Source organism: Cygnus olor, chromosome 7 (genome assembly GCF_009769625.2).
Source record: "Cygnus olor isolate bCygOlo1 chromosome 7, bCygOlo1.pri.v2, whole genome shotgun sequence".
Classification (NCBI taxonomy): domain Eukaryota; kingdom Metazoa; phylum Chordata; class Aves; order Anseriformes; family Anatidae; genus Cygnus; species Cygnus olor.
Genome location: NC_049175.1, coordinates 6,627,351 through 6,650,511, shown reverse-complemented (window position 1 = coordinate 6,650,511; position 23,161 = coordinate 6,627,351). Strand labels below are relative to the sequence as shown.

Here is a 23,161-nt window from a genome sequence, read left to right as displayed (position 1 = left end):
TGGCTGGCCTGGCTTTGAGTATCTTACCTGAAGAGGATACCCAGACATCCCAGTTACGTGATTTAATGCTAGAAAAAGAATCTGTGCAGCCTCTGCATGAAATGGGGTAAGAAAGTACTTAAGGAGGAGATATAATAGGAGGCAAACAAAGCAGGAAAGGAAGCAAAAGTAAATACACATTAGAGAAGCAGCTGTATCACCTTTCCAGTGACACGGTCTTTGATTTGCTTTTGACCCACATTGCTCCACTTTTAGGACTTGGTTCAGTTTTGCTCTCATCTTTAGTGCCTGCTGCTTCTCCTTTGTGAGGGAAAACACCGTGTAGTGCTCAGAAAGAAGTGGTGGAATGAACCTATGTGAGTAAAAAATAAATAAAAAAATCAGTGATCCGAGGTTTGCATTTAACCATGACCATGGTTCAGCTGTAGGCTGAAGAAGGTGAGCAGAATCTGGATCCAATTTTTCTTTAATTCAAAGAATTTAGGCTTGGTTTTAGCCTTCACCCAACATCCTTGCCTGCGCAGAACTTCACCTGGCAGCAAGGTTTGTATTCACACTGTTCTGCTGTCTGCTGTTAAACACCTGCTACAGCCCTCTCTTGGGGTGAGTGCATTTCCGTGCTTGGTGAAGTGATTCCCCCGCCCAGGGTAAACTGTAATCAGCCGTTCCTCTTTCAGAATGAAAAGTGATATATAAATGTAAATGATATTACAGTGTCTTTCTTTCACTTACTCTTGCAACATGGGAAAACATGTTTTCTTACAATACATTTCATCTACAGAAAAAGCACTTTCCAAGACATCTTTTACTTTGCTGCTGACACATATTAGCATCTAAAGCAGAAAACCCTTCCATTATTAATTTTCAAACAATGAAAACACTATTCCTCCTCAAACCTGTAGCCTGCAATAGATCTTATTCACTTTCAGTCCCACCATGGCAATGCCTGCTGCAGTGAAACAAGGTTTGGACAGAATCTGTCACCCTGGGAAAAATTATTTTCTTTTCGGTGGGCTCCACAGCATTAAAAAAATTATAGTAGCATATGCCCTCCAATATATTTTATTGAATGCTAAATGCTAGAAATGAACATAAACCAAATTCTGGATAGTTTTCAGCTTCCCATTAGAGTTCTGCCATGGAAGCATTACTAGGGCAAGCTGCCAGATACAACGAGAGTAGACACCCTGTTAGGAAGGACACAATCTTTTATGCTTTTTCTGTTTATAAAGTGGTTGCAGTAGTGGCTGCTGGCACACAAACATACAATGAAACAGACAACACTGAGGAGTTTGCTTTTTTCTTCTAAATCATTTTGCATTCTCCAGTTAGCCATGAAGGTTGTCATGGCAGATACACCTCTAACACACCCCTGAACTTTGGCTTCATCTGTAGATGAATTTTCCCCCTTTTAAATTTCTTAATTTCAGAAATACCCTACAGAAGAACACCCTGCAGATAATTCATTTATCTGCGCAGATGCTTTTTGCTTTATGGCAAGTTCCCTGTGATGCTCCTGGGTCCTCTTCACCCATTTTCCTTACCCAGCTTACTCTCTTGCAATAGACAATATCCATTTTTCACTTTTTTTTTTTTTTTTGGCTAATATGAAATCTAACCACATGTTCTCAATATTAGACAGGAAGGAATCTCTCAGTCTAAAAGGAATATTTGAAATCCTATTGTCTGTCATCACAGTGTAACATTGAAGGTAGCACAGAAAATATAACTACCACCCTCAATTGTGCAAGAGGCTGGTAAAATAGTCATGGATAACCCATCTAATCGCATTCAGGTCATCTTTTTTTTTTGGCCAAAAAATAGGGGTGATATTTTCCATGTTTTTCAGGCAATTTTGAGAGTATAAGATAAAAGAGACTTTCAGCGTACAAACAAAACAGTTCCTATATCAACTGAAAACCTTAAGTCAAACATAAACCTGAAAATATCCATGGTAGAAAAAGCGTGTTGGAATACAGGAAATAAACAGGTTGAAAGAAAGTGTTTCTGGCTCTAACAAAAAATGCCAACATCCCAAGTGTCCCAGAGGTAGACGTGCCTGGGAACACGAAGATATTTTTGCTGCTGGAGCTTTCCTTCTAGCTGGGACCTCACACAAATTGCTTGAGAATGGCAGACAAACTTTCTGGTTTTATCCCTGAATATTCGTGTGCACAGACACTGCTGCAAGACATACATCTGTTAAACTGGTGTATTTGGATAAAAAAAGAAAAGGATCAGAAACTCTGCTCCTGTATTCAGTATCAGTAATCTTCAGTCATTAAAGCAGTTGATGACAGGAACCAGCAGCCCCGTCATGTCACCATGCACCAGATTAGCACTGTGGCACTGTTTCACTGCAGACTGAAGCAAGGGGTAAGGTAACTACAAATGTGTTACTCAAATCCAGTGCACACTAATCTGATCCTTTATTTGTTGGAGTAGCTCACTCTCCCCTTTTTGACCTGGTAACTGTTGAAAACATCAACATGTAACAAAACCTCTAAAACGATGAAAACACCTGTGCACACAGAGATACTCTAGATCAATCTCTTTCCTTGCATGACCAGTGTGCACATCTACAGAAATAATAAAGCAAATAAAATACTTCACATTTGCCCTATCTCCTCTCCTTTAGCTAATTACTCAAATAATTTGCCTGAAGTTTTCTTCTCCTCTCATCTTTTACATTAATTTTTATATTAACCATTAGGAAAAGACCCTGGAGCATGGAGAGCTGCTGCTGGGCACATGATGGTGGTGTACAACAAAGGGTGTGTCTATAAAGGAAACCAACATTTGCATGCTTTCTATCTCATCGAAATTTTGACCCACACAACATGGTATTGGTAAGGTAGTTCTGTTTAATTGCAAAAGGAAAAAAAAACGGGGGGGGGGTTGGTTGGGCACAATCTTGGAGAGATGACCTGGTTCCATTTTTCATGTCTTCTCCACTTCCCAGCTCCTCTGCTTATTATTGTAGCACAGTAACATTCATTGCTTTATATACTTCATTTTACATACTTTTTATGTATCACTCACACTGTATACCAGTACAAGTTTCACACAAGTGAGATGTAGTGCACAAAAGTTTATTTACTCCTGATTTACACCAGCATCACATCCTTACCCCCAGCTTGTGTCCTGTTAAAGGTTACAAAGATAACCTTTATCCTTTAACCTTCACCTGCAGACTAATACAGACATACTGCAATTTTCTATGCTGATGGCAAAATAAAAGCAAAACAATTTTGTTTATATGTGGAGCAAATATGTCCTAAAGGATATCTTTACACTAACGGCTCCCTGTTCTTCCAGGAGCTCTTTACCAATACCTTGCATACCGTCAATTGCTCAGTAGGGCTCTATTAAAAAACAAACATCTAGCTACTGCAAAATTTGGCTTTATATTTAACAATACTGGATTTTAATTATCTCTTTCTCTATTCTCCTTTATTTTAACTATCTTATTGTTTATCTTGATAAATTAACTGTTCTTTTTTTCCACTTACATGCCATCTCTACAGCTAATCATTAGCATGCACTACTTTCTACTTTTACTAAAGCTACCTTCTTTACCTCCCCTGTTACTAATTACTTTTAAACTCTCTCCTGCTGAACATTGCTTCTCCAACAGGATCCAGCTTAACAGTCTGGGTAAGCAACTGGGTGCCATAACTGAGATGAGGCTGCATTTTGTCCCTCAGAGAGGCAGAATGCCTTCCCAAATTTCTGGTCTGACCTTTAGAAGAGAATTTGCTGGGAAATAAAGGCACGGGCTATGAATTACACACAAATTTATCCACGAGATGAATTGCCTCATCTATACAATATGGCTTCCCAGTTGGTTTGGCAGCAGCCTGAAAATGCAAAACAAGAAGAGCATCTGGACATCTTTTTAGTATCACCGCTAAAAGCACTTCTCTGCAGATGGAGGGCTCAGGGGCTCCATCTCAGCAGGGCTGACCTCACTCTGCCACTGCAAGCTAGCTCATCCCACAGAAATAGATTTTACTTCCTATAGTCAGGAGAAAGGTGGCTCTATGAGTTCCTCCGCCTCCCAGCCAAGCTCTTTTTCTGCCCAAAGCCATCCCAAACCAGCCTGTACAAATTTCAAAGGAATCGACTGCCATTGTCCGTCCTCTTTCTAACAGCTCTAGGGCGATTTGGTGGGCTTTCATCTTTTCTGTGCTTAAATGAACATCTCCCATAATTTACAACAGTTTGGTAAAGTGGGGCATTTTCTCTGCTCAGCTTTTGAGAGATAAAGAAAACATACCAGAAACCCAGTCTTCATTACGGACAAGTCTCTCCACGCACATTTGCTGTATGTTTCTCCTGACTGCAGGCATGCACAGACACTACTGCTGCTGCTGCTGTTTTGTACCTGAGTAAACTTTTCAGTCTCCTCTTCCTGTCTGCACTTTGCAACAATCCCCAGCAAACCCACCGTGCCATCCTTCAAAAATTTGGATGAGACTATTACCATTTCTATTGCTTGAACAAGGATGTCTGGATACTGTACATTCGCAATTAATGCCAGGGACATTTCTGAAGAAAGTGCAGACAAGTGGGGCCAAAGGCAAGTGTGTACTTTACACACCTTCCCAAGCTGACAATGAATATGACATTGTACTCTTGGAATAATGATGTTGGTTTGTACTTAAAGCAACTGCTGTAGACAAACACCAGAAATTTTGTCAGCTTAAAAAGAGACTATGGGAAATGAGCAGAAGATTATACTGTAGTTTCAGGAGAACCGATTGTCACGTCAGTTTGGAAATGTGGCAGACAAAGTTAGCTGAGATCACTTACAGAGGAAAACCTCACATCAGAGAGGATTTACTGCTTGAATCAGACTCAACTCTACAGAGGCTATGGCCATCACTAATCAGAGTCAGCAATGTCAGAAGTGAAATGGCAGAAGTAGTACAGCAAGCAGGGGTACAGCAAGCACTGCTCCAGCTATGTGGCTGTTCCAGATGGGGGTTTAAAGTGTAGCCTATGGAAAATTACAATACTGCAGACACGTGCTCAGCAGACTCCAAATAGACAGGGAAAACTTTGCTACCACTGTGTGCCCATACAGTATATCGGAAATTGTGCTGGATGTCCTGCAAGAGAAATTCATTGCAAGCACTGCATGAAATGGCACTAGGACCGTATGTCCTAGTGCTCCAAATGAGCGATAGGTATAAGAAATTACTTATACCAGAGGTTCTGGTTGCAAGTGTTGATAGAAATAGCTGTAGATTCAGTGAACAGATAACTACATATACTGTTAATGTTTCTGCTGTACTGGGAGAGTCACAAGCCATTGAACTGATGTCAGTCATGAGCTCTACAGTCTCTATACTACCCAAATCTGCTTATTGGCAAAAGCATTGGAATTTTGCTGCCTACAGATCTGCGGTTATGCTTAGTGAGCTAGCTAAGGCACTGAGTTCTTCTGCTTGGTTACCTGCTTGTAAATACCACTTCGGATTGTGCAGCTGCTCAACACACTGCTGTATTTAGCAGCAATGCTAAAGGCAGGCGCTTTCCTGAACTGAAGATGTAAATAATAAATAAGTGTATTACATCAGCAAATATTAGTAAATCACAGGCTCCACGTTTACCTATTCTTATTATAGGAGAGACTACTGAGAAAGGACTGTGCCAGAAGTTTGATTCCAGAATTCCTGTTCAGCATAAAACAGTATCTGCACCATCAACCTCTATCACCTGTCATTTTCCATGAGAGGTGCTGCATCATGAAAGCTTGAAACAAACGTCCAGAATGACATTATCACAGAAAGTGAATCTTCTGACTGGTGCTCATCAATAGTGGTGACAAGGAAGAAGATTGGAGAGATTTGTCTTTGCATGGACTTGAGAGCTAATCTAAGTTATAAAGATTGATAGTCAACACCTGAACACAGAAGCTGTGTTTGCAGAACTCAATGGTATAAAGGGTTTCTCTACCCTTGATCTACAGTATGGATGAAGAATAACACAGGAGGGGAATGGAGAAATAATACACAATGGATTTTACCTCCATTACATACATGTGCGTTAATAGATATGTATGTACATCCACTTGCTGTCACAGAATGACGTCCATGATTCTCAGCTACCAGCCTTACAGTTATACTGTAATTTTACCAAATTCCCTTTGGGAAGACAGCAAAATGAGTTTGTCTTCTCCTTGGCACATCAAATTTCTCCAGTAAGACTGAAATCCAACCTAGACAATGCCATTCTCCTTAAGAAAGTCCCATCACCCCAAGCCCCACATTTCTAACTCTTGCACCACAGTATGGGACATCGTATCTTGACTGTTTTCTTGACAGAGGCATTAAGAGCATTACCTTACAGAATCTCATGCTTGTTTTTGAAAACACTGCATTAGTAGTTCTGAAACACTCAGAAGCCAGTTTTGAAACAGTAGTGAAAACTCTTGCGTTGCCTACAGTTGTGGCTACAGATCCTGCAGGATTATATAACTGAGATATTATTTGCCCTGTCTCAAAGATAAACACCACTGTTTTTGCATATTTATATAATTTGTGTATTTAAATATTTACATAATGTTACAGAATACATGTAGTACAGGAAAACGCAGAGGTAATGTTTGGGGCCATAAATTTAAATACTTTACAGATCACTGCTCTTTGATCAATCAGAAATGGTCCGGGTAGGTGGGAACTTGAACTGTCTGACGATCAGCAAAATGACCAGTATAGAAAGAACTGAAAACATGAAAGCTTACCTCAACTGCCCTAGAGGCCCAGAGAGATAACAACTTGGTATCATCAGTTGCACAGTTACCAATACACTACCACAGCTACAGGAGTGAGTTAAAGGTGCCTAGTTAGTGGTCAAGATAAGAAAAACGACAAAACACTTTTTGTCCTTAGCAGTCCCAAATGCTACTCCTCCTGAGTGCACTACCGCCATACTTGAGAGTTCAGAATGAAGATGGCCTTATAAGATGGACGATACATAGTGGTGGACTTATCATTCCTAAATGCTTAAGGAGTAAATCTCTTAAAGCCAGTACTAACAACTATTTCCTCTGTAGCTCCACGGTACCAGGACAGAAATGCCCGTCACACAAAGTAGTGTCGCCGGCTCTGCATGGTAGACACCAGGCTTACTGTCTGCGTTGATCCAGAAGAATAAGGTTTGTTCCTGCCATTTGCTCCTAAGGGTGCTCCTTGCCCCTTGGAAACACAGAGGGAGATAGAATGTTGCCTCTCAGTTTTATCTGACTGTCCCCAGACATAACAGTATGCAAGGAGTAATATGCTGCTCAGCTCACAGGACAGAGCAAAATACATGGCCTTTCTTAGGCTTTGCTATAGTGTCAGCTCCAGATGACATTCTGGTCAGAGGAGGCCAGGGAGCCCCGAACCGCCCTAATGAATGAGGCAAGGCTCTTCACAGGGGCAGCAGGAACAACAGGCTATCTTGTAGATGCAGCATTTCCACTAGTGCCATGTTACGGCACAAGGTCAGTCATCTGTGTTACCATGTAAATCAAAGTGAATTTTTAATCATCTGCTCATATGTGCTGCTGCCTAGGAAACTTAACAAAGACGTAGAGCAGTACAATTAACTGAGGAAAGAAAATGATGAGCTCTTAGTTGTATTTCAAAACATAATAATGGTCCAGAGCACTTGGCTGACTTCCTCCAGATGTTACTTAGGTTTCGATCCAGCAGGTGTCCCTGCGATACAGGGTACCCCTACAAAGGACCCATCACCTGCTTTCTCAGAGACGGGCGGCTCCTTGGGCATTACATGGCATTTCCCTCAGTGTCAGCAGGCAGTGTTTTCCCCTTATAAAGGCTACTTTCATCAACTACATCCAGGCTTGGAGCAACAAGAGCTCTTCACACTGCTCTCTATGTGCAGCCTAAGAATAATAATTAAAAAAAATTTAATCATCTGTCTGCAAATTACGTGCCATGATAACACATTTAACTGGAAAGACATTACCTGTGGGATGCTTATGGCCAGTAGAGCACCCCACACGTCAGCTGGGACACGATCCCCATCCCATGTCTGGCAAAGAGAGCTTCATGGGAAGGACTGGGCTGCTCTGCCCCAGGGAGCTGCTCTGCGCAGTCCCTCTGCACCTCACTCAAAGGCAGAGGCATTACAAGATCCTGAATCCATTGAATTCACCCAAGATCCCCAGTAGGGTTCCATCTAAATAAGGCAAAACTGGAGCCACTCAGTCCATAGTTTGTACATGTACACTACTGTGCACGTACCTATTTCTAGTTTGAAGCAGGTGACTTCTTTTTGGTTCTGCTACTCACTAGGTTATTTCATCAGCAAAGCAGCAGAGAATGCAGCTCATGAAGTCAGGTATATAACCGTAGTTAGGCTACAAACAGGATCAGGCAGGCTAGGTGGCTCTTCTTGGGCTCTGTTTTCTGATATGCCAATTAAGAACAGCAAGACCTGCCGTACTGCAGGGCTGGAAGGTTTGATCTGGGCACAGGCAGTGCATAAAACAGGCTGAGATCAATGCCGCCTTCCTAGCTGCTTGCTGCCAGCGCTGACTGGGGATGCTGCCTCAGCAAGCACAAGCAATGGCACGTGAGCCACAACATGCCAAGTTGTGGCAGCATGGAATTTGCTGTGAGAGCCTCAGATATGAGGAACTACAGAAACGGTAAGCAGTCTGTTCATATTAAATGTGACATGCTTATTTCTTTGGTGCTCAGGAACAAATCTAACTTATCCGCACAGTAAAAACAATACAGGGAAAAGCAACCACAAGCACAAGGCTAAATGCAAGGCTAAACGGAGCCATCCCTACCAAGCTCTTGGGCCTCAACTGCTGTTTTACTCCTGGGCCTAACGATGTTGATTTATGCCAGCTGGAGAATCGGTCCCACAGTACTGAAAAGAGCTAAGAAAAAATAATGAAATGGAAGTGTTTAACATAGTGTATATATATATTTATTTTTCCAAATAAGGAAAAGCATTTAGTCTAATCACTGCTGAATGTTTGCACAATTTTAACATGCAGATTTTACACGAGTAGACCATCTAGGAGAAGTGCCTATCCTCATGGGATTCCCCCCTGCTTACTTCTGTAGGTTGATAACACAAAGCTTCATTTATTTATTTGGGAAGGACCATTTTAAGGTTCCAGGATGTTTTTGCTGCAGTTAGAGGGTTTCCTACCTTTGCCACAAGGCCTGGTGCCACGTGACCTGATGCCACGAGGAAATTATTTACTTGTCAGAGCTGTCAGACAGTGATCTCCGTGCACCATGCTAGGCACACAAACAAAAGAAGTAAATGGGAAGATTTTGCCACCTATCTTGGGCCCTTCACAGCCACCGGCAAATTGCAGCAATCACCAGCTCCTGTTGGATTGGTATTCAGCACTTGTCCCCATTCCCCCGGCCCCCAATGGTGGATACAATCTGCCATTTAGCCACCACAGTGGAGCACGTTTCTCAGCCATTACAGCAAGCTCTCAAGGCAAAGGGAATGTTGGCTCATGAATACCGACATAACTCTGTCATATTGACCTGTCTGTGTTCCCATAACCTGAGAAGAAAAAACCCTGCCCTCCAGGCATCTATTCACCATGTCACGTTTTCCTTTTGAAAGCTTTTCAAGGTAAGACATCCAATTTACTGCCATTTCTTTCCCTGCAACCTGATAAGAACTGATAAAATTACCAGGCATAAAGACTCTCATGAAATATTCCTATTTCTCAGCACACACAGGAGTTATGCAAGGACAAACAATTCTCAGCAGAAGTGTCACATCTTGGGGGAACTTGTGGTGTTTTGGGAGGCTGTGAGAAAAGAAAAGGTATATTTGATAAAACAGCCATGCCTCACACAATAAAGGGCTCTACAGGAATCTGGTCAAAGCCACCTGCACCTGATTCACAATGCTCTGTCAGTCTAAATTTAGGCAGACAGAGTATTTTTTCCTTCAAAGACATCAAAGCAATTGGTAAAGCACTAGCTGTCACAATAGCTAGGAACAATGCATTATCTCCACCTGACACAGGGGGGACCTGTGGTAATGAAAGGTTCAAACAAACAGTGAATGCATAAGGCTGGTATCTTGAATCTGTCCGCTTTTGCCCTCTGAAGTAGTATGTTTTTCTATTTTTTATTTTTTACTCATTTTTCAACACCCTAACTCCTTCCAGGCCTGGGCACTGACAAATGCTGCTCTGTGTCTACTTACTTTTGCTATTCAGAAGCTAGGAAATTGAGCATTTGGCAAAAACAAAGCATTTTCCGCTCTTATTTGCAGGATGCAGAAATATTAGTAGAAGACAGACACATTTCAGAGAAGCTGTTGGGTTTGGGGTTTCTTACCCAAGCATTGGATCAAATTCTGGATTCTTTCTTCAGATAAGTCACCACATTCAGAGGCCTGTGATTCTGAAACCTGGGGGATCCACATCTTTTCACCCGGTCCTTGCAGCCCACAGGTGGGCTCCATCTTGCAATGCTGACTCCAGTGTCTCAGTGCACGCGTGGTTCCTGCCGCAGGGCGTCACCTGACTCTGAGGTGAAGGTTTGTGTCCCCAGAGTTCAGCACGCCTACAAAAGACCAGCCGTGACACTTGGCTGAACAACTTGGCCCCTCTGGAGCTGTCAATTGGCCTGGATGGAGCTGCGGCTGGACCCACCCAGGATCACAGCCTCAGGATAGCTGGAATGTTTGTAAGACCTTATGAGTGCTCTACTAACCAGGCCCCTTACAGCTTCTGATCAATTATAATGTCATACCGATTTGAGGTTTTGTATATATATGAATTCCAAAGGTCCTTTTAATGCAGAGGATATTATTTACATGGCTTTGCTGCTGAAGTTGCATGGAAAACACACGTGAAAATTAAATGCATTGGCAATGTTAATAAAGTGATTAATTTCAGTTTTCCTGCAACAGGACAGAATTTGATATTAGTTTTGCTGCAGACAAGAAATAGACCTTACTTTATGCAAACTGCTTTAAGTCCGATTGGTTAAGATGAAAGGCAGGTTTTAAACTGAGCCCTACCTTATATACGGCTTCTGGTGAAACCTGCTTGCTCTAGTTACATCGGTTGACCCAGGTCTGAGTACTCCTAAGCAGTTTGGTCAGCAGTACAAGTACAGGAGCAGTTATGAATCTGAATACTGGCTCATTTCTTCAACATTTGCATGTGGGACCTCGATTCAGGTCCATCTCTAATTAGAGAATACCACATGATATGTCCTCCTGCTGATCTATGCAGTAAAGGCTAAATGAATCTCAGAACTCATTAGAGTCTTGATAAAGAGCAACGAGGAAAGTCGTGTTTCTGAAAGGGACAAGCTGGGTGTTGGGCTGTGTGTGAGGGCGCTCTCCGGGTGAGCCTGGCGTGGCTTTCCAAAGGCATCCTCCTGTTCCCAGGCAACCAGGGCTCTGCTCCTGCCTCTTAAATTGTAACCTTCGTTGCACTTTGCTTATTAATTCTTCAGCAAATGGAGGAAAGTTTCCTCTCCCTTTGATGACTAATGTACTTTATGGTTCAGGAAACAGCCCTAGGTTTGGCAGTTTCTATTTAGAAGCAGCTCAGACCTAAATGAAAGAGAAGACTGAGCCACCCAGTACTTCGAGGTCATCGGAGGATAAGAAAGTTCTGACTGTTTCAGCTGGGAAAACATTTTCAGAATTTTCCTATGAAGAAAAATACATGACCAGGTATTTGGATAGTTTGAACAGTTTTGCTAATGTTATGAATTGATCAGATTGTTTCCAGAAGAAACTCCTGGACATAAATACTTCCAAATGAAGACATTTAGTTTGATGCCTCCAAAATGAGAGGTTTAATTCTTTCTCCATTTAAAAGTACGTCTTGCTTAGGAGGTAACAGAAATTTCAGTTCAAGCTTGGCAATGTTTTCATATGCTTATCTTTAAATGTTTATATATATATTATTTAATATTCATTTAAAGTCAACAAAATAATAGAGCCAATTTGGGTCTTGGACAAATTCCTACCAATTCACCATGTTGTGAAACACCCTTCTACTTTTCTTTTAAGCAACTGACTTTTTCTTTCTTCTCATAACCCCACCTTTCTCCTATACAGTATGAGGCAATCTGAATAAAGTACTGACATTTTGTGGGAGGGGAGCAACTACATTTGGAACCGATGCACAGATGCCGCATGCAGATGACCCATTTATGTATTTGCAGTTGAGCTGCTGACAGCGAAGTGACTTCGCTTCAGCCCAGTGTTACAAATAATTGGAAGAGGGACCCAGTGCCTTGACTACCCTTTCTGGTGCCTATGAGGTTTTCTGCACAAAATTCACCTTAGAAGACACGTACTTTTTTTTTTTTTTTTTTTAAAATGTGGTGCAGAAAGACTTCCGGTTTTGATTGCAATTGAGGAACAATGTTGGATGCTTTAGATTAAAAAGTAAAAGAGATGACTGGATCTAACTTCTTATAATCACAGCTTCTTTGTCCTTTTTGTCATGACCACTTTTTAAAACACATTTTATCACCTAAATTGGGTGCAATTTGTTGAGGTAAAGACAGAGTGCAAACCAAACTGCCCATATGGAGACTTTCCAGGGGTTTTCTAGCCATGAAATACTGGGGAGCTTTCCCACAGAAAAAAGTGGGAAAAAAACTAGGGAAGGCAAATACACTTTTACATTCCCATTCTGTCTCTCACTTGGCTCCATCCCTTGCTCGCAAGTGATAAAAATTACAGGAAGAGCAATGACAAGTTGCTCAGGGCAGCAGTAAGACTTGCTTGCTTGCTGATGCCAGTTTTCAACAGCTTTTAGACCCATGGAGAAATGGAAATGGATTAATGAAGAATAAGTGTAGAGCCAATTCATCATCTGCTGTAAATCAGAGTATTTCTACTGACATAGAAGTACGTGCATGGCCTCCACCTTGCAAGATATCGTGTGGAAACAGCCTCACACAACAAGTTACCAGACCTGAGATAAAGTGAACATTTGCTGAAGAGATTTACAGCAGAAGACATTCTGTTTTAATCTACTACAAAGATCCAGTTAAGTCATTTTTCAGCAACAATTCAGCTTGATAATTATTGTCTTGTGCTTTGCACATGCCTACATGAAAAATAAAATAAAAGCTAATTTTAGAGTCCTCAATCAAGCCTGCAGTTAGTCCTAAATCTTGATGAGCAGCTCCAGTTATTATCTTCTATTTTTAAAATATTTTGATTGATTTTACTATTCTAAAGAATCAAACTGTAAATCATTTCTGCTGGTTTCAAAGCTTGTGCTTTTAATCAGTATGAAACAAATGAGTTCTGAAACAAAAACGGAGAGAAAGAAAAACACCCAGTAAAACCAAGCTCTCCCTGTTACTGGAATTTTCTGCCTGGAGAAAGCACTCCCTGTCGTCAAATTTCTCAGTATGAATGCTTTTCTGAAATAGTGGCACTTCTCCACTGCTGTTCGTTCATATTCTTTTTGGGTACCATATCTGTCACAGTAATAGCTAACAGCCTTGGTCAACAAAGCATATGGAGCGGGTCCCAAAGTATACCTATAGTGCACGAGGCCTCTCGTGGCCAGCGAAGACGTAAGCCTGTGAAGAGCGGAACAGCCCCGCGGTGCCCCGCATCCTGGCAGAGCCGGGCGCAGCGCCGCAGCAAGGTACGTGACTGCCCTTCGCTACTCAGAGTGCTCACCCCACTCACAGGCAAAACAACAAAACAAAACGACAGGAAACAGATTCCTACTCATTACTGAAATCCTCATTTGGTTATCCTGTGCAAATGACGTAGCAAAGAGGGCGGTGGGAGATGCAGACACCTCCCCAGTCTGGGACTGGACGAGGACTCCCCAGCAGGGTGGCAGCGGAGCCGTGCTCACCTCTGCTGCTGCGGTCCCTGCTCATCCCACCTGCTTGGAGGAAGAAACAAGCAGAAGGAAGGAAGACCTTAAACAGGCACCTCCAGGGAGGGGCCTGGTGCTGCAGACATTCCTCTCTTAGTGACCTCTCCCTGCAGAGTTGATCAAATGGATGATTTTTTTGGATGCCATTAGCAGCTCTTTAACTGTTTGTGGGCTTTGCACAAGCCGTGGGGACAGCTGACCCTGCAGTCAGGCAGGCTTAGTGGAAGGGTGAGGAAGGCTTCAGCCTTCCCACTAGCCTCTGCCTCTCACTCCCGTTGCTGCAGTATATACTTTCCTCATGCAGTGCAATGCTTGTAGTGACAAGGACCAGAGGAAAAAAAGAAATAAATCACTGAGCATAGGGCTTTCCCCTGTCCCATATGCAGTGCCTGTCCACACACCTGACCCTGTTCCTCTCTCACCTTTCATGTGGTATGGGTCCCCCCAGTGGCCTTCGTACACCCCAGTATGATGGACACAGGCTGGATATTGTAGCAAGACCTAAAGACCAAGAAAGGGTAAGTCCTTTCTTAATTTTAAGCTTTCAGCTCCCTATCAGTATTAAACAGCCTAAGTGTTCAGAGTATTTGGGGAGGAATGAATCACAAAACAAACAAACAAACAAACGAAAAAAACCCACAACCTAACACAACGAACAAAAACCCAAAGCCAGTTTTTGTGTTGAAGTTCTGACTTTGGCTGTTTCAATATGTAAGTGTCCAATATTTAAAAGAAGTAACAATAGCTCCACACTGCCTTCTACTCTGTCAGCCGAATGCCTGGCAGTTGTTAAATTTTATCTGCTTTTTGCTTTTTTACTTCTAGTCTATCCCAACCTAAGAAACCCCAAGGATATAAAGCATTATAAAAAAAAACAGCACCACTAGCAAAACTGTCACTCTGAAGAAGAATTTTTGCCTCATTAAACTGCAGAATTTCTAAAAACAATGAAATGCTATTTTACAAAGAGCAGGAACTTGTGTTAATGAAAAGGGATGTGGAAAACCTTCTCTCCTAGATCATTAACGCCAGTCAACCTGCCAAAGGACAACATCAGAGACAACGAGCCAAGACATGACCTCAGGAAAGCCTGATTAGAGCAAGAATGTGGTTTTGGGACGCTCGTGCCTCCTGCAGCAAACCGGCTGATGCACTGTGGGAACTTCACACTGTGTGACCAGCGCAGGTAAGGGCAGCAGGGCTGTACAGGACTGATCACAGGAACTTTTAAGTTTTCATATTATGGACCACTACTTCCCCTTGGTCTCAGCAAGTATCTTACAGAAGTCACGTGAAGGGAGGTGACTAGGCAAAGCCTGTAAGGGAACAGAAGTCAGACCTGCCTTCTCTTCTACATTTCCACTGTACAGCCGTGAACTGATAATGAATTCCCCAAAATGAAAGAGCAGCTCGGTCTGAATCCAGAGCAACCCTCGCACCCAGCAGCACACCATCACCTTCCCTGTACGCAGGAGGCAGACAAAAAGCAGCCAGATCTTGGGATGAGATGCAAGGGGAAGAGCTGCCTGGCTCACGTCAACTAACGGAGAGCAATCTGAAGGAACAGCTCCTTTTTCTTGGAGTTCTGTGGGGCTGTACAATCTGTTAGGGCGCCAGCACATGCCAAAATGCTCTGATAACATCACTCCAAACTGGATAAACACTGCCTGAAATATTAAACCTCATTCAAGACCATTTTCTTATGTGCTTATGCTAGAGTCAGAGAGGAAGAGAACGATGCTCTTCAGGCGGCAGCATCCAAAATGAACTCGGCGTGCTCACTATAACAAATAAACATGCCTATTGAGGATTGGCTCTTGCCATCAAAATTGCAGGCATGCTCTGGGTTCATCCTTAATTGCTTGTTACTTCCTGATCACTTCTCGCATAAGACGAGTTCCAACCTGTGTTGCTGCATGAATCATAATTCACTGTGCCATTTATCCTCTGAGGCTTTTTTTTTCCTTTTAATTCCACACATCTCTGCTTCTGACTTCCTCTATGTGGTATAAAGGCTTTTTGTTCTTTAGGGTTAAAAATGAAGGTTTGGACTCCCAAACTCATTGCAATCATTGCTGCCGTAGAGCAGCAAAAGATGAAATATAGCTAATTTTGCCTATTTGAAGATTTAATTTCATTCTGCTTCCGTCATAAGATTAGTTGATCAAAGGGCCAAGCATCAGTCATTGAAAAATACCTTAATTTGTGATAATTTGAAAAATATAATGAGCTGTAGAAGTTGTGTCTTGAAGTTCCCTGGCAACAGGAACAGAGGACATTTTGTCCCTCCCAAAATGTTGATGTCTACCCAGAGCAGGCTGGGGAACCATGTATTTTTTCCCCTGTACAACAGATTACCTTCCTAGTCCTTTTGGAGCCCGAAGAGACCTGAGAACCCCCTGTCAATTAACAGTTATCCCTGAAAAGTGTCAGACCCTCGACCTGGAGCAACAAATAACATGAAGAAGACACCCCTATGATATCTTCCCTGATGATAACACAAGGCCAGCCTGCACACATTTGATTTATTTTTCCTTCAGGGAGTAAGGCCCCAGCCCCTGCCAAAGTCGCTGATGTTCGTCCACATTGCAGACTTGCTAAAGATTAGCTTTCAGCTCTGATTGCCTCGACAATTCGTTCTTGTTCCTGCTGGCTTGGTTCCTGCCTCCTCTCTGGCTCCAGCTTTGAGCCTCTCGCTCTCAGACACCACAGGCTCAGCTTTCTCACCTGCCGCTGTATTTTCACCCATCCCTTTTGTAGGAACCAGGAGGGTGATGTTTAACCCAGCTGCCTGTTGGCTCTGAAGCAAGAGCTACCCCTCTTCAGCAGCTGACGAGCCTTTGACTGTTTGAGGCTGTCCGCCTGACTCCCACATCAACTTTCCCTCAGAATCCTCCGCATCTCTCCTGTCCCCACTATGTTCTGTGGGGGAAGCCTGGAAAATGTTTTCACTTCCACCTGTAGGCAATCATGTAGCATTCTGGGCAAGGCTGAGGACACTAGGAGGCTCACAGAAAAGCTAATGCAGCTGAATGCTGCACTTTTCGGGAAGCACAGACTTTCTCAGTCCTTCACTGTTCCCACATTTTGCAATATCCTGAGACTCCCTCTAATTCAAAGGTATCCGTGGGACAACTGTCCTGTCCCTCCTCTTATCCAGTGACAGAGATGCTGACTTTGGTCACCGTGGCTCCTTTACACAGCCACGTCCCCCTGCTGCCTCGGTGTACAAAGAGAAGTGGATACTCCTGCAGCTCTGCCCCTCTGAAGCCAGCAAGAGGTGCAGAGGGGAGGGCTGGAAGCCCACTGAACCACGCAGCCATTCCCCATGGTCACAGCCATGTATGCACCTCCTCGAGTCACTGAGGAGAGGGAAGAGAGCACTGACCCCAACCTTTTCACAGCTGGACCTCCATGCTGTGCACCTGGGGCTGTAGTTAGAAGCAGCAGGGGGCTCCTTCTGTCCATCTGCTAGCAGCATCTCTCACCGAAACCACGCACAGCCCTGCAGACTCAGAGCGGGCCTTGCAACCCAGGCAACTGCGTTGTCCAAGCCTCAGTTAAGTGCCAAACCCATATTTGATTCAGTTCTGTAGATTTACACTGAACATCTCCAAAGAGGAGCAAGGCCAGTGGGGAAAAAATAACATGGCCACAAAACAACAGAGAATGCAAATGAGAATAAGCACGAGAAGCAGAGGTACAACAGGATGGAGGGAAGTGGGTAGATGGGGCTAACAGCCACCGTGCCCGCACAGAGCGCATTGAAGACACAGAAGGGATGGCACTGCCTGGGGTGGGGTGCTGCCAGCCTGGAGCTCACCTGCAGGAGTTCTGCTCTTCCCTTGTCCCAGGACAGGGTGAACGGGGAGATCTTCGTTACCTGCACGCTGACACAACTGCACGTCCTTCCTCACCCACTGTCTGCTTAGCCTCACCCCCCTCCTACACATGATGTACCTATGGGGAGTGAAAGCAGTGGGAGGGAAAACCATTCCAGAGACTTCAGTTTAGAAAGCTTTCTGGCTCCCTCTCTGCCTCCAAGACGCTGGGATTTGTTTGGATATTGCTCTGTGTCTCACCAGGCTCCGCTAAAGTAGAGCCTGTGCATTTCTGTCCATATGTTAACTCCTGAACCCCAGACAGTTTTTCAGCAAACCACATGGTTCGCTAACAAACTTGGTCCTGCCAGAGCATTTGCAAACCTCTCCACAGCTGTATAACAAATAGCTGTTCTGCTTCCAGAAAGGCCAAACAAGCCTGTGATTGCAATTGTTATGCAATTACTCTGATTGCAGCTTTGCTGGACGTTTTGGTGAAATGTCTCTGATAATCAGCGAGGAACAGAACTGACTTTTCAGAAGTGCCAGTATCATTCATTTAGGATTTATAGTCTGTCTTTATCAACAAGGCAGGTAACTTTCTGTGCTCATATTCTGCCACCTGTGGTATTTATTCATTCCCAGGCTGAACCTGAAAGCCAAATCTGCTCCAAACATGCTGTAGAGCTACCACATCTTTAAGGAAGAAATAGCCTGGCCGTGAGCCAGACTCTTCTAATTAGCCTATACAAGCACCCACTAAAAAAGCCACCTAGCTACAAACAAATCACCAAACTAAAGCTCACATTGCTCAGCATCACACATGAACTCCATCTTTCTCAGTTTACAATCAGTATATTCATATAATATGAAAAACTATATTCGATTTCAGAATACAAGTGGAAAAACTCCGTGAAGGAGAGTAGATCTTTGAAAGATGTGTGTTAAATAAGAAGAGGACGCAATGGGTTTGTCAGACCCTTGGGAGGTTCTCTCTTGCAAGCACTTTGCAAAATGTCTTTGCATTGTTTAGCTACTGCTGTACTCGGAGAGAAAAACAAACAAACAAAACACAGCAAACATAGAGGCTTCCCTGGTGGTCCACCTGCTTCCTTTTAGATACTGCTGCCTAGAGCTCTGGGCTAGCTAATTACTTCATACCATCAGAGCCAGTTGTTGTCTGTTTCATGGTTTTCTCCTTGATGGCTGGTGATTTGTACCTGTCAACAAAATGGCACCAGCAGGTGCAGCCACGGTGGGTGCCAAACTGGACCTGGAACTGTGACGATGACTCCAGCGGCTCATTTCATGGAATCTATGGGCTCTTTTTTTCCGATCAGCTTCTGCCCAAGCTTTTACTCACTGATCTGAAAATGCACCATTCCCAACCTGAACAAATCTCTGCTTTTGTGAGCCTTTTTGTGCACTGACTTTGAGAAATACATTTCTTTCTTAACCATCAACCCCATCAACTTTCTTAACCATCAACTATTTTGTTTCCGTGGTCCTTATCAGAGGAGGAAACACACAATTACATTAGCTGTTACAATGGACACCTCCACGATGAGCATCAGTGAAAACTTTAGGATGAAAGATGCAGTATTTACTTATTTTCATCTGAAGTTCATGTCAAGGTTTGAATCAAAGTTTCAAATGCTTAAAGGGTAGCGGTCAAACACATTGCTCTCTAGTGCTTCTTCTAGTGCCTCACAGCACACCATGCCATTCTTATGCAACTGTAAGCTTTCACTGCATTGAAGATGTCCAGCTGGTCTAAAAGACATACTGTAGGAAGGGAGAAAAATAATAGCATTCGCTTACACTTTTCATACATGTTTTATGATTATTTTTGTTTAAAGCACAATGAGTTTTGCCATTCTCACAAGAAGCTCATGATCCGTGTTTTATGCATTTTCTCCTATTTTATTCTACTTTGAGTCTTTATAAAATTTTAACATTTCCATTGCCATCATATCACTAAAACCTTGAACAAACATCAGATTAAAATGCTGAAATTCCAAACTGGGAATTCCATTCTGGGCTTTACTGCCAACCTTAAGTGCTCTGAAGGAAACTGTGATGGTTAACATCAGTATGTCTCTCTCCTCTACTTGTCAGCCTCCCCTCCTTTGATACCTTCACCAGTCTCAGACCCAGTTTGCTAGTGTGCAAGAACTGCTCCTTTGCACAAAATTCATCCCTTTACAGAGCACATAACAGGTATTTGCCACTACACAAAACCCATCGTGTCTCAGGCAGAATATTCTGCCCCCTCTCTCCAGACTATTCCTCCTGGTGCCATTGTTCCCTGCGGGATTGGAAATCTGGCATCCAGGAGAAGTGATGCAAATGCCTCTTGCACAGGGATGAGTTTCACCAAAGCTAAGGAGAATTTGTATGCAGTAACTACTAGGATTAGTACTTTCAGAAGCTTTGAGAGATCAGAAGAGGCACCAGGAGCCTTGAGCTTGCTCACACTCTAAAGCCTTTTGGAAACAGACTTTTTTTTTTTATTTTACCCTATTGTCAAGCTCCAGGATAGCTGTAAAGAAGTAGATTTGGCTACGGCCAAATACAGATGGAATGGTTTCAAAATCTGATATTTTTTTTTCTTTCCCTTGAAAGACTTAATAGTAGCTAACAGTGACATCCAGGACAACAAGCTAAGAAATACAGCAACAGCAACCTCATTTTTGCAGGTTAGAGGATTTGAGACAAGCATTTCAGAGCATTAAGAGATTACTGCTCACAGAGAGGGAGACCTCTTCTGCACTCTGCTATGTTTTAGCTTATTCCTTCTCACTTGAAGTGTTCCAAGATGGGGAATTTGCTAGGACATGGGCTCTGCGACAGGGGAAATTACTGCTCAAGATTTCTACTGCAAAAGATGTAGTGCTTGGACCATATTGAATCGTAACCATAAACTTAATGTTAATATGTTGTTTGAAGGTTTAAACAGCTGGACAGTTTACTCTCTAAACCTTTCTGTGGCTTCATGTGTCAGCTTCCAGTTTGGCAGTTCTAGCTCTGGTAACATCACTGGATCTCCTTTAACTCACACCATGAGAAGAGCTGTCACAGAGATACCAGCCTTTGCCCTCTGTAAGCCTGCAACGGACTTTAATCAGAAGACTTAGAAACACATAAGCACAGGGACTTTTTTTCAAGCACCACCAACTGGAATCTCTTGACACCTTTGCCTTTCACTCTCAGAGCATTTCTGAAGCACAGAGCTACAAAAAAACTAGGCAAACTGTTTACCTATTGGCAGGCTAGGGACAGCAGCTATCTTCTTAGTGAGGACATAGACATACAGCACCTTTTGGGAAGATGCCTTAAGAATACAACCATGATTACTTTCCTTACAATCATGTGTATTTTTAGCTGGTATAAAGCCACATGGTACCATCAGGATTTGTCACAGGCTTTTTTAGAATGCATTTTCACTGAACTCTGATTCTTTTTCAAGAGACTCCTTATGAATGCTGCATGAAACCTAAACGACAATGATAGGGCTGGTACAGCTCCATTTTAAGTTTTTTTTTTTTTTTTTTTTCCTTTTTCTGCCTAGCACAGAATGTTTAATCACATTTTTTAAACATCTGTGCTTAAGTTTAGTGTAACTAAAAAAACAACGGTGATGAAAACAGCCATAGCCAAAAGTGTATGGGATATATCAGTGTAAGATTCTGTTGTACTCCGCCTTATCCAATTTACTCATCACAATTCCTGGGTTCTGCTGCCTAATCAGAATTCAATGGCTTGCCTTTCCAAAGCTCTTGAGAGCATCATACTGAAGAATATTGCCTTACTGTCGATTATCCTTTGGCTGCTGGCATCCAACAGCTCTGCCTTAAGAATTTCCAGTTTGAAGTCAGACTAGGTGTATTTATTTGGGGCTTTAGTTTTTTTTGTTGTTTATTTCTGCATTTGTTCAGCTTTCATCACAAGCGTATTCCAGTCCCTTCCTTGTTTTCTAAGGTACAAGCACTGTAACCACTAGACATGAACAACTTCAGATGTGGCGTCCATAAGCCACTCCTATCCTGAAGACAAAGACCATACCAGAGAAATTCAGGGGTCCTGCCCCATGCCCTACTTCATGTCATTAAAATATAAATGTCTCCTACTCCTATAGTTCGGTATTCAAACCTCTGCTCAAGCAAGACATGTTGATTAGAACTATTTGTGCAAGATCTTAATTTCAAATAATCTTAATTCAACTGCACTCTCACCCTGCTTAGATGCTTCATTTAGATTCCTTCTGGCGGCTGGGATGGGAATACAGACAGCCTTAGAAAAAAATCAGCATATGACAAAAAGGATGCAACTATCAGTGGCAAAATGAAAAGGGAAGAGAAATACCCACCAGTCAACCTCAAAATGTATTACAGCTTACACTCCTATCATTGCCTGAACCTTTCTGATTATACCTTTCTACCTTCGCATGCATTGCTCTTTTGCAAATTAGGAAGATACAGGAAAACTGTTAGAATAGGTCTATTCCCCCTCCATATTCTAGGAAAGCCATAATCCCATGACGGTTGCTATGGCACTGCAAAATTAATAAAACTGAATATAATTGGCTGAGTTAAGGCTGCTATGTAACTCTGTACACGGATTTATTTTCTTAAAAAAACCTACCTTCATGACTGATCTGCAAATGTTTTATCTGTAGACCTCAAAGCTGAAACTTCAGTAAAGGGCTGACAGGGTGTCAAGTGTTGCATTTCTTCCAAGCTAGGACATTAAGCTGTCAACAGCAAGGGTGATCTGAGTTTTAGAAAGATCCTTAGTGGCACGGCTTTCACTGCAAATGAGTTCTCTCAAGGATAGCATAAGAGCCAGCATGGCTTGTGAGGTTTCTCTCTGTTACATTTTGAGTTGTTGTAAATCATTTACTGCCCCTGAAACGTTGATACAAGTTGCTAGGCAGAGGCAGATAATTTATAAAATGTCCATGTTGCCAGAATATCTAGATTTAGGCATTTGAAAACAAAACAAAAAAATGTTTAGATCAAAGAGGGCAAGATGCAAAGAGAAAAGAAAAAATCTAAAATGTACTTAATAGCGTATCTTTCTGCCCAAAATAATTATGCCCCCAGTGAATAGTTATGGATCTTTACAATAATAAACTAACATAATTAATTGGAGACAGCTGGAACCAATGAGAAGAACAATATCCCAAAGTTGCTGAGCATTCTGATGGGAAGGATATAGGTTGCACAGCAGATGACTTTTTTTTTCTTTCGTTTAATAGTTATTGTTTCTCTCCATCTCATACCTGTACCTCCACGTTATTCCACATTTTTTTTTTTTGTTTGTCTAGCAATGGTCCTGGCATTTTTTTAAGGAGCAGGCTAGCCAATTTATTTTGCAATATGCCATGTTGTGCAGTATGCCCAGCAGCTGATGCTGTACAGCATTCTACTGCCTGCATCTGGAAAAA

At 42.5% G+C, this 23,161-nt stretch overlaps 1 long non-coding RNA gene across 1 annotated transcript in view; it reads right to left on the bottom strand.

Moving 5' to 3' along the window:
• LOC121073297 overlaps positions 1-23,161 on the bottom strand; it is a 300,964-nt gene that overhangs the window by 64,838 nt on the left and 212,965 nt on the right. Inside the window, exon 7 of the long non-coding RNA XR_005821600.1 lies at positions 201-352. This is a non-coding gene — a long non-coding RNA (uncharacterized LOC121073297). The remainder of the gene's footprint in view (positions 1-200; positions 353-23,161) is intronic.